The following is an 11,362-nucleotide window of genomic DNA, read 5'->3' as shown; positions in this document are numbered from 1 at the left end:
GGGTGACTGTAGCAATTTTTAAAAATAAGATGACAGTGAAGTTTTACACACCAATTGACTCTTCTTTCCATGAATTATTTCTCCGTAGTATTTGCTGCTGTTCGACAACACTTCACCACAGTATAACTTTCCAAATGAAAGTCAATCCTTTCAAATCCTGCTGCTGCTTTATCAACTATTTGTGTAATATTCTAAATCCTCTGTTGTCATTTCATTACTCTTCAGACCATCTTTACCAGGAGTAGATTCTGTCTCAAGAAACCACTTTCTTTCCTCATCCGTAAGAATTAACTCCTCATCCATGACAATTTCATTGGGAGATTGAAGGAACTCAAATATAATGATGATGAAACAGGTGGAAATATTGTGAGAATTGCCAAAATGTAACAGAGAGGTATATAAGTGAGCAAATGCTCTTGTAAAATGATGCTGATAGGTTTGCTCAGTGCAGGTTTGCCAAAAAACCTTCCGTGGGAAAACACACAATATCTGCGAGTGCAAGAAAGTGAAATGTAATAAAATGAGGCATGCCTATACTTCTGCATACATTAAAACTAGAAGCGTACGATGCTATTGTTTTATGCTTTCAATAGTCAGATATCTTTTAAGAAAATTAGAAAAGATGGCAGGGGGGCACTTGGGTGGCTCAGTTGGTTAAGCATCTGACTTTGTCTCAGGTCATGATCTCATGGTTTGTGAGTTCGAGCCCCGTGTGGGGATCTGGGCTGACAGCTCAGAACCCGGAGCCCTCTTCGGATTCTGTGTCTCTCTCCCCTGCTAGTGCTTTGTCTCTCTCCCTCTCAAAAATAAATAACATTTAAAAAAATTTTTAAAGAAAGAAAAGAAAAAGGGGAGGGGATCCATATCTTAGACACTTAACAAATTTATTATTTCTTGTGATCTCTATTTTTCTTCCTGTAAATCCATTTCCTTCAGCCCTAAAAAAATCTAAAAGATTTTTTTTTGGTCGTGTAGATTCATGGAAAAGATATCTCCGCTTGGTTATCAGAAAATGTCTTTATTTACCCCTCACTTTTGAAGTGCATTTTCATCGGATATAGAATTCAGGTAGCTTCTTTTCTTCAATATTTGCAAGATGTTACTCCATTGCCTGGCCTTTACAATTTCTGCTGAAAAGTCAACTAAAACATGTATCATTGCTTCTCTGTATGTAATGTATCTTTTCTCTCTGATTGATGCTAACGTTTTATCTTTCTCTGTTTTCGGTAATTCTGTAGGTTTATTGTGTTACTTATATTTTCTATTTACCTAATTATATTTTTTCTGTTCTTTCTTTTAGCTTTGTGACAGGTACCACTATGATTATAGATTTATTCTTCTTAGAAAGAAGCGTCTGATATGTTCAATATGTAATTAAATCCGTCTGTTAGCAAAATCAGTTTCAGATACAGTATTTTTTCACGTCTAGATTTTTTTATGGATTCAAATTCTGTGAGTAAGTTTTCCATTCTTGTATCTATCTTGTGTATCTTTTTTTTTTTTTTTCTTGAAGGTACTAATTAAAGTTAAAGCTCTTACTTGCTAACTTTGATATCCAGATCATGGTGACTCCTCCTACTTTCTGTTTTGTTCTCTTACTATTGATCACACAGTCTTGCTTCTTTTAATACCTGTTACTTATTCTTCTTCTTTTTTTAATATGCTAGACTGTGTGTAATATCCATAGGTGTTTCAAGTAGCTAATGCCTGCCTCCTTCTTTCGTGAACATAGATTAGGGCAGATCACCTCAATCAAACTATGGACTTGGTTGGATGCGGACACTAGCAGGTTCACTAAAACTCTGTCTTCAATGATTCTCGACTCTAGAATGCAGCCTGCCGAGGCTTTTAGTTGACAGTTTGTCAAGTTTTGCCTCAGGAGCCTAAGATGACTCTAGAAGAAACTGTCTTCTCCTTTCAGAGAAATTTTAGTTAGCTCTTGACGCTCCTATCTCACAAAGTCTTTAATTTCCCAATTGTCTTGAGTGGAAAATTGGCTATTTTTGTCTCGCCTTAAGTGTCTGAGTTTCTCACTCTGGCCCCGAGGAATATCAGTGTCCTTGGCCTCTTTCTGTCCTGCAGGGGTGCCTTCTTCCAGGAGCTGAGAGCCATCTTGCATCTTCCAGCTGCACCCAGAATCATTAAGTTCCTCTTGGTCAAAGTGACTGTAGGTAGTCAGGACAATTCGCCACTCTCCGTGTAATACACCTGCTCTGTTTCAGGACAATGCTTGTGCTAAGTCTTTGTTTTCTGACAATCGAGAGAACAGAGGAGGCTCCCCTCTGATTCTTGGAAGTTTTCAGGGCAGCGGTGAAGATCTCTGTGCAGTTTCCAGTGCAGTAATGTTTTGTTGCTGTGCTGGGGGTCCCTCAAATCTTCACCCCCCAGACACATAACCTCAAAAAGTCAGATGGTTTGTCTTCTCTCCAGTAATGATCCTTTTCCCCGGGCCAGCTCTTGATGCTTGTGATTCAGTCCAGGTGCTGGCACTGGTAACGTTCTCTCCTCACCTTATCCTGTCCTGGGACAGTCCCTCCTTTTCTATAATCTAGTCTATCTTATCTTCATAACTTTTCAAGCTCTTTCGAGCCTTCAAATAAGCGACCTTTAAATTCATCTCGTGTTTCTCTTTGGTGCTTGTGGGAACATTGATCTCATGACTTCTTACCCGGAAACAAAAATCCCTGACCAGTGACATGTTTCATTTGAGATCACCATTGCCACCGACATGTTCACGACCAGCTGAGTTTAAAGGGAAAGATGCCATTCGGAAAAGTGCCTGTTTTGCCCATCACCGCAGTGCTCCTACACCCGCTCCCAAAGAGGAGATATGAGAAGGCACGACTAATTCCCCTTAATTTGCAAAAGGCTTCGAGGTCCATTTCAACCATTTTATTTGGAAGACTGAAACTCAAAAGTGAGGCATCGTTATTTATTTTGAAGACATTAAGCGAGTTCCTTCACTCTTGGAAAGATCTAGTTATACTTTTTGGCCAATGAAACTGAACATCTTTCCGTTTGGTACAATACAATGGTTTCCACGAGCCACTGACGAAAATTTAAAAATAGATGTAGATTTTTAAAAAGTAGACATAGATGTTTTTTCCAAACAAAATATTCCAAAACAAATTATTCAACAGAAGGAAAAAGTGAGTCTGCCCGTGTCCATCTGGTTCTTCCCTATTTGCTTCCTCACGTTAACCCTAAAGGAGTTCCGTGCGATTAGTTTGAAAAATGCTGCCTAAACTATTTCGGTTTTATGTTTTATTTTTCCTTTTCCTTCTACGGGGAACAAAGCAAATCAAGATTGCTTTATGTTCCGCACCAGGTTCAATCAACGTTCGGAGGGATAGATGAGAACTTCTGATTCCAGAGATTCCTTTCTTCCCTCTGCCCCAACAGTTGTTCTGTTCTGCTGCTAAAGCAATTTAGAGCAGACTTTAATTTATATGTTAATCAGATTAGATTATGGGTTAATAAAGCCACAGACAGCCATGATTAACCTAACAGTTTCAAAAGAATTTTACACGTTAATTCCAACTGTCTTTCTACTTCAGGTAATAGATTTTGAGGTGACAAGAAATGGCTTTTACATTGTCTTTACTATCGGTTAAGAACCCGTTCAAGCCAAATACTAGAGCAAATTAATTTGATTAATGATATTTTTAAATCTTAAATTATGTTTGAACAGAGTATTTTTCTAATAAGGCACTTTAGCTAATGTTAAAGGCAGTGTTGAAATGCAATTTGCCTTGTTTCTGAAGATACACTCAATATATGATTTCTGTTATGCCTTAAGCTTTTCTGCTGCGGGAGGAACTCTGGGAGGAGATAATCACTGGCAGACACACTCTATGAGACTTTTATCCTAGATCATCACACACATCGTACTTAGAAGTCAGAGTGGATAAGAGATACGACTTGGAGGAAATGCCAAAGATATTCCTAGAATATTTTCCCTGCTCTTTCCTCTTATGCCCAGATTATTTTATCTATCCAATAGCATGAAAGTTAACCTATCAGAATCAAAACTCACGCCACTCAAGAGCAACCTAGAGGACTTAAGTGTCTGTTGAGGCTCAGGAACAGCTAGCCTATTTTTCTGCCTCCATGGCATTTTAGGGTCAGGGAAGCATCTAAGCAGAAATGGCTCGAGCTCCCTATGCAATGACCAGACACCTCCGGAGATGAATGTTGAGCAGGATGGTGAACTGGCTTCTGAGGTAATCCTGCTGGAGTAGGGAATCTGGAATCTCTAGAGTCCTAGGAGTGGATGTGGGACTTCTACAGTAAACACCAAGCACCAGCATGCTTGTGGAATGAAGTCCTAACCTCCCAAACCCACTGAAGCTTTAGAGGGTGGACCTCTAAAATTCTTCTCATTAATTTCCACCATGCCCATCCCAACAGGAATTTGACTTCTTTCCTTCAACCTGACCCGGTTAGATTTGGAGGCTCAGACAATTCTTTTCCAGTTGTAATATGGAGTGGCACGGTCTGAATTCTCTGACCTTCATCACTGCCTGATTCTGAGGACTATACCAATGGTAACAAGTGGGGGAAGGGCAGGGAGAAAGACCACGTGAGCAGGAGAGAGGCAGAGAGAGAGAAAGAGAGAGAGGGAGAGAGAGAATTCCAAGCAGGGTCTGTGCTGTCAGCCCAGAGCCCAATGTGGGGCTCAGCCTTCCGAACGTGAGATATGACCTAAGCCAAAATCAAGAGTCAGAGGTTTAACCACGCAGGCCCCCCAGATTTTCAAACTTTCAAATGAAGTTTTGGAAACGGCAAAAACAACTGAATAGGCATAAGAAAAAAGTGCTCTAACAGCAATGTTGACCTCCACATATGAATAATCTCTCAAGCCATTACAGGGCTCACTAGCTCAGTAAGTCAAAAATCTTCCCATTGCCTATATGCCTTCCAATTGGTTTCTGTAATTTTTCTCATGCTTTAGAATATGAATGTTTTTCAAACTCGGTCTCCTAAAAAAGCTAAGCAGGTGATTTCCTATTATAATTGCAAAGAAAAAAAAACACATAGTTTTATACAGAAATCAATTTCATGACACACAAATACAGTAGTCATGTGCTTTTCAGAAACTTTGAAATATGTCAGAAAATAAAGAGAATAAAGTCAAGATTTAATTGTGCAAATGATACTTAATTCTCAGCTAAAAATGCTGGATCTATTGTATCTTCCATTATGTCATCCAAAAATATAGATAAGAGGCCATTCTTCTATTTATATCCTCACTCTGGACATTGGATTTCAAGTATATTTTATTACTTATCTATTACAGACTATGATGTAAGTCATGTCGGTGCTTCTGACAAAGTAGATGTCTAAAACTCATTATTTAATTGCAAAAAAGATTTATGAAAGGTAAAAAGAAAATAATTCTGATAAATGATTTAAATGAGACTGAAGGATTTTTTTTTTTATAACATACTTGATTACACTTCTATGAAAGCACTTTTCTCTCCTGGTGGCTATATTTAGACAAAATATCAATAGGACACCTTTCCTTAAGGACAACCTATTCCAAAAATAAAATTGCAAGAGTGAGATCAATTCTTTAAAGCTTCTGAACATTTCTGCCTGAAGGTATTAAGACACAAAGGAATTTTTATCTTGAGTTTGCATTACATGGAAAAGTACATTATTTTAGGAAATAAATATCAGTGCTTTTCTTATAACCTAAACATGGGCTGGAGCTAAGAAAATATTAATAAAATCTGTTCTTAATTAGGCTGTAGAGCCTTCCAAACTTTCCCATAAAATTGTTCTCTGATAATCATTTGAAAATGTTTACTTACTCAAGCAAATATTTCCTCACATAGTTAGGAATTAGTAGAAATAGAACTAATAGAAATTAATGGGATTGTGAGCCAAAGTATAATATTTTAAAAATATATAATAATATTAGATGATGAAAGTTTCATAGGGCAAACCGTACCATCTACAACTAGCACACTCAAGAAAAAGATATTCTAAAGACAGGACAATACACCGTTGAAAGGTGGCAGAACGTGCCACCCCGAAATTTGTCTGTTTGGCATAAGAATTATTTTGAGATTATTTTTTGAGAATCTGCAAACTCAAGGGGCACTTGGGTGGCTCAGTCGGTTAAGCATCCGACTTCAGCTCAGGTCACAATGTCACCTCTTACGAGTTCGAGCTCTGCGTAGGGCTCTGTGCTCCCAGCTCAGAGCCTGGAGTCCACTTTGGATTCTGTCTCCTCTCTGCCCCTTCCCCGCTCGCGTTCTGTCTTTCTCTCAAAAATACATAAACATTAAAAAATTCAAAAAAAAAAAAAAAAAGTAAGAAACTGCAAACTCCGGAGAGCTCTGAAAATCTAGGAGAAGTTACTTTTCTGTAAGGGAAATCTACAATTATAAAGGAAATTTACATTAGAAAGGGGGTCTGTACCAGGGAGAGAGCCACCATCAAAGATAGATTTTTCATTTGAGGTACTTAACTGTAAGAACTGCAACATTTGTTTAGCAAACACTCTTCTCGCCTTCGTGAATTGCCTTCTCTGCTGTGAAGCCCAGACCCTTATCTCCTTCCTTGGCTCAGGATGGTATATAAATCTCAATCGTCTACTGCCTTTTGAGTCTCATATATTTGCGATGCCTTCATACATACATATGTAATTAAATTTTTTTCTCCCGTGAATCTGTCTTTTATTACAGGAAGATTTCGGCTGAGAACTCGTAAGGGTAGAGGGAAAATTATTTTTCCTCCCTTACACTGTGCATGTTCTAAATCAGTGGTTAATATGAATGTTTAACTGAATGAGCCTTTTCACTTGCCTTCCACGAATACAGATAGTGTATGTGTCATGTAAGCATTTCGCCAGCATATACTGCTCGAAAAGAAAGCCTGTGATAATATTCTGAAAACGAGTAAAATAAAAATGCCTTTCTATCTTATAGAACAATATGAGATACTTTATGTAAGTTAATTATATCGTATACACTGGTAGTTGGATTTTACTAAAATATGAAAATATTTATAAACAAACAAAAACTATGCTAGACTTTTAGAAGTAGAGTGAATATAAACCACAATTTCTTTATCCATCCATCGGGTGTTGTATGGAAACCAATTTGACAATAAACTTCATATACTGAAAAAAAATAAAAATAAAACTAAAAAAAAAAAAAGTAGAGTGAATAAAAATGTACCGAATATTACCTTAGGAAAACAGTTCTACAAATTTGAAATATAAGAATTTACACGTAGATTTCATTTCATTTCAGATCTTCTAAAAGGTACAGGACTATGATTTTATCTGTGGTTATAAAATTTCTGGCTAAAACTTCAAACGATCGTCCATTCTGCCATAGAAGGCAAAGTACTTCAAACTGAGAGATGTATGTCTCATATTAGTTCAGCAGGCTCTGTAACAATAACAAACACATAAGGTAGGTTTTGGGAAAACACTGCATCCAACTTCTTCCGTGTTGCTGGCTAATTTCTCCACCAAGAAGCTTCATGAAGAATTTCAGAGTTTTACTCTTTATCTTTTAATAAGGTACTCAGAAATTCACTACTTCAACACTTTAACTTTCTCTGCCTGTGGTGATAATGTTGAGGTTTAGAAAAAAGCATTTATGAAAAAGCGAGACTCCATTTGCTAGGATAAATTGAAAAATAGAGTAGAAAATGAAAACCAGAGTTTTGTATTGCTCATCCCATCTAATTCTGGAAAATAAGCACTGCTGATGCATTCAACGACCTGGTGCATTGGGTGGATGGCAAGTGACTACTGCCCATGTTGACGTGACTCTTGAGGAGGAGGGACGTAGCATTGTCACATATCTCTTTTCTCTCCTATATATACAACCCTCTGGTTTGTTCTGATGAAAACTGCCTTTCCTGAAGATTGTTTTTCTTTCGACTTCTATGTATATATTCAAGGACCCCTGAATCCTTTATCATCGATATAAACCTTTCTCTAAACTTCATACCAGAATGGTCACATGTCTATTGGAAAAATTTTCTTGCATGTTCTACAAAATCAGAAAATGTCCAAAATGGACATGATTTAACATCCCCTGTCCACCGAGTTATTCTTGCTCCTGTAGTTGACATGTTCACATAACGCAATGCATCCAAAGGGTTGGGCAAGACCTATCAGACTATGTTGTGAAAAGACAACCCCAGAATTTCAGCAACTGAAGGCAACAGTTTATTGCGTGTTTATGTGAATAGTCCCCCACACAAGCCATTCATAAAGTTTTCAGTGTAATTTTACTGAAATCCAAGTTCCCTTTTCTTTTACCAGCTCCAACCATCCCTTGCAAGAAGATTCACCTGAGGTAGACAGGACAGACTTTCACAGGGCAGGATTCTGTGATTTTAACAGTTGACATTGGACAATAAGAGTCGGTCCTATGGTAAGAACTAGTATGGAAAAATTCAGAGATCAAATCTCAGGTACAATCTTGGAGGTTGTGCCATATAGGCATTTTTAAAACTTTTTATGTGACAATGGTTTTAGACGTATCATATGCCCCAAACCCAGTTCTTGGTATTTGTAACATCCAAATGTACATTGCAGGCACATTTGCCACAATCAATGAAAAAGACAAGCAAACAGCCGAGGAAAGGAGCATAAAGCATGGAGAGTCACTGGCATGTTCCAGCACCCCATCCAGGATTCCACATTACATGAGTCACAATGTCTCCTTAGACTCCTCAAGACTGGCGGTTTCTTAGACTTTCCTTATTCTTGTTGAGGTTAACAATGTTGAGGAGGCCTGGTAAAGTATTTTGTAGAATGTTCCCCAAATGAGATTTGTCTGATGATTTGTTCATAACCATCCCGGGCCTGAATGTTTTGAGATGAAGAACACAGCAATAACGTGCATTATCATCACATCACATCAAGGGCACCTACTATCGACCTGACTTGTCTCTGTTGATACTGACCTTGGTCGGCTATCTGGGGTAGTGTCTGTCAGGCTCTCCACTGGTAAGTTACTCTTAGATTTTCTCTGTCCCTGCTGGAGTCTTTGGAAAGAGTGTCTCTTTGCCACCACCCTCAGGAGTGAGGAATTATAATCCCCTTCATGATAGTGGAGAAAATCATTTGGCATTCATCTGCATGAGAGACTTGTCTTTTTGTTGGTATTTATTTATTTATTCAATTATTTATGTCAGTATAGACCAATAAATATTTATTGTATACATTGTGCCATAATCCAATACTTCTTTATTTTTATTTTCTTCCTTCCTCCCTTCCTCCCTTGCTCCCTTCTACTCTCTCTCTCTCTCTTCCTTCCTCTCTTTCTCTCTGTTTCCCTCTCCCCCCTCTTTCCTTCCTTTTCTTTCTTTCTTTCTTTCTTTCTTTCTTTCTTTCTTTATTGCTTTTGTTCTCAAAATATTTCAGCTTCACCATTAGGAGCTCTTTCAGTTAGCTCCTATGTTCCTTTGACATAATCCACCTTTTGTTCATTTGCTTATTGCCTTACTTTCTGACATTACAAAAGACTCCGCAATCGTCTTGTGTATAATCTGTCCCAGACCTCATGTCAACCATTTCTCCAAAGAGCCCTGGCTTCCTTTATTGGTGAATGATATTAAAAACCAAGATATGTCAACAGATGTACTCATCTGCTGCGGTGTCACTGTTTGTAGGTCTTTCCAGCTGAGAGAGCAGAAAAAAAAAAAAAAGAAAGAAAAAAATGCATGTGGATTGCCTAACTTGTGTATATATACATGCGTATATTCTTATGTGTATCCATTTATTTTTATATCTTATATCCATCTGTTGTTTATATTATGAACATATATGTTCATGATGACATACACAGCTCTAATCTCGGACTACATGGATCATTCCAGTCTTCCCTTGTTTGTCTGGGATGGCCCATTCCAACAGTGAAAAACGTGACGTCCACTATCTGCCATCCATTTACTCATTTTACTCCAGTATACGTGTATTATAGTGGCAATAATAGTTCATCTACACCCTCGTCGGATGAAACTTTATCAACTCTACTACAGTGGGTATAGATAAGTTTCTTTTGACTGCAGTTTTCCAGACTATACTCATTACTTAGGTCAGCCCCCCAGCCCCCTTGGGTGAGGTAGGTTCCTACATTTGTCATACAGTTAGACTATGTCACATCCTGCTTTCCATCCTGGAATTCCGCGGCAACCAAATGGCTTTTTAAAAATTGTAGACATTAAGGTTCCTACTTTGTGCTGTGAATTTCTATGGCTTTTGAAAAAGGCAGCGTCACATATCCACAATCTCCCCTGCTGGGTTTTTATCCTTGTTCATGCAGAAGTAGAGGATGCCTTTCAATAATCCATGGTACCTTGAATTCCAATGTAAACTCATTCTAACGCTTACCATGAGAGTAAAAAAAAAAAAACACTGAATTTATCAATGAAGATCTATCTCTGACATTCAGTTTGTGGTTTTGCAAAGCATCAGGTGGTGACTGAAATGTAGACAAGGGTAGATGCTCTGCTAGACTCATATTCTCTGCTAGAACGTGAGGTTTCTGATATTATACAGCTAACCACCTCTGTAGCACGAGGGTTTTTTTTGTTTTTGTTTTTGTTTTTAAGTAAGGTTGAATTTCCTTAGGTACAAGCCAATTAAATGACAAAGTCAGAATATCACACAATCAAATGCAGAGGGGTTATCAATGTGAATTAGAGATTACACACATATTCTTTAGTTTTCATACAGACTTTCTTCCAAACCAGACATTTCACGAAAGTTGAAAATATTCCCTACCCGACGAAAGTCAACAGTGAACAGTATAGTCCATAAAATTTTTAAAGCAAATGAATTCATGTAAAACGGATGGCCTTAACAAAATTCATCGCCATAACTGTTGAGCAGAGGCTGGTCCTAATTCAGTAGGGACTGGTGCTCAGTAACTGTAACATATTTGCTGTCATAGAAACCTGAAGTGGTGTTTTTTAAAAAAAGAATAAATACATCCAACAATTCACTCTACACTAAAAATGACTATCTTATAAATATAGTGTTCTCTTTCTGAGTTTTGTCAAAGATGAGTAATCAGGCACATTACATGTTCTCTGACATGTGAGTGAAGGAAAATTTTTCATGATTTTCTACTTTAGTTACAGCAGGATAACATTGCAGGAGTTTAGATGAGATGCTGCATCCTGGACTTATTGAAGATAATTTAATTTTTTTTTATTTTTTGTTAAAATTTTTTAATGTTTATTTATTTTTGAGAGAGAGAGACAGAGTACGAGCGGGAGAGGGGCAGACAGAGAGAGAGAGGGATACACAGAATTGGAAGCAGGGTCCAGGCTCTGAGCTGTCAGCACAGAGCCCAACGCGGGACTGGAACTCAAGAACCGC

This window comes from Herpailurus yagouaroundi, unplaced genomic scaffold (genome assembly GCF_014898765.1).
Source record: "Herpailurus yagouaroundi ecotype Mexico unplaced genomic scaffold, PumYag 165, whole genome shotgun sequence".
Lineage (NCBI taxonomy): Eukaryota > Metazoa > Chordata > Mammalia > Carnivora > Felidae > Herpailurus > Herpailurus yagouaroundi.
This window is presented reverse-complemented; position numbering follows the sequence as displayed.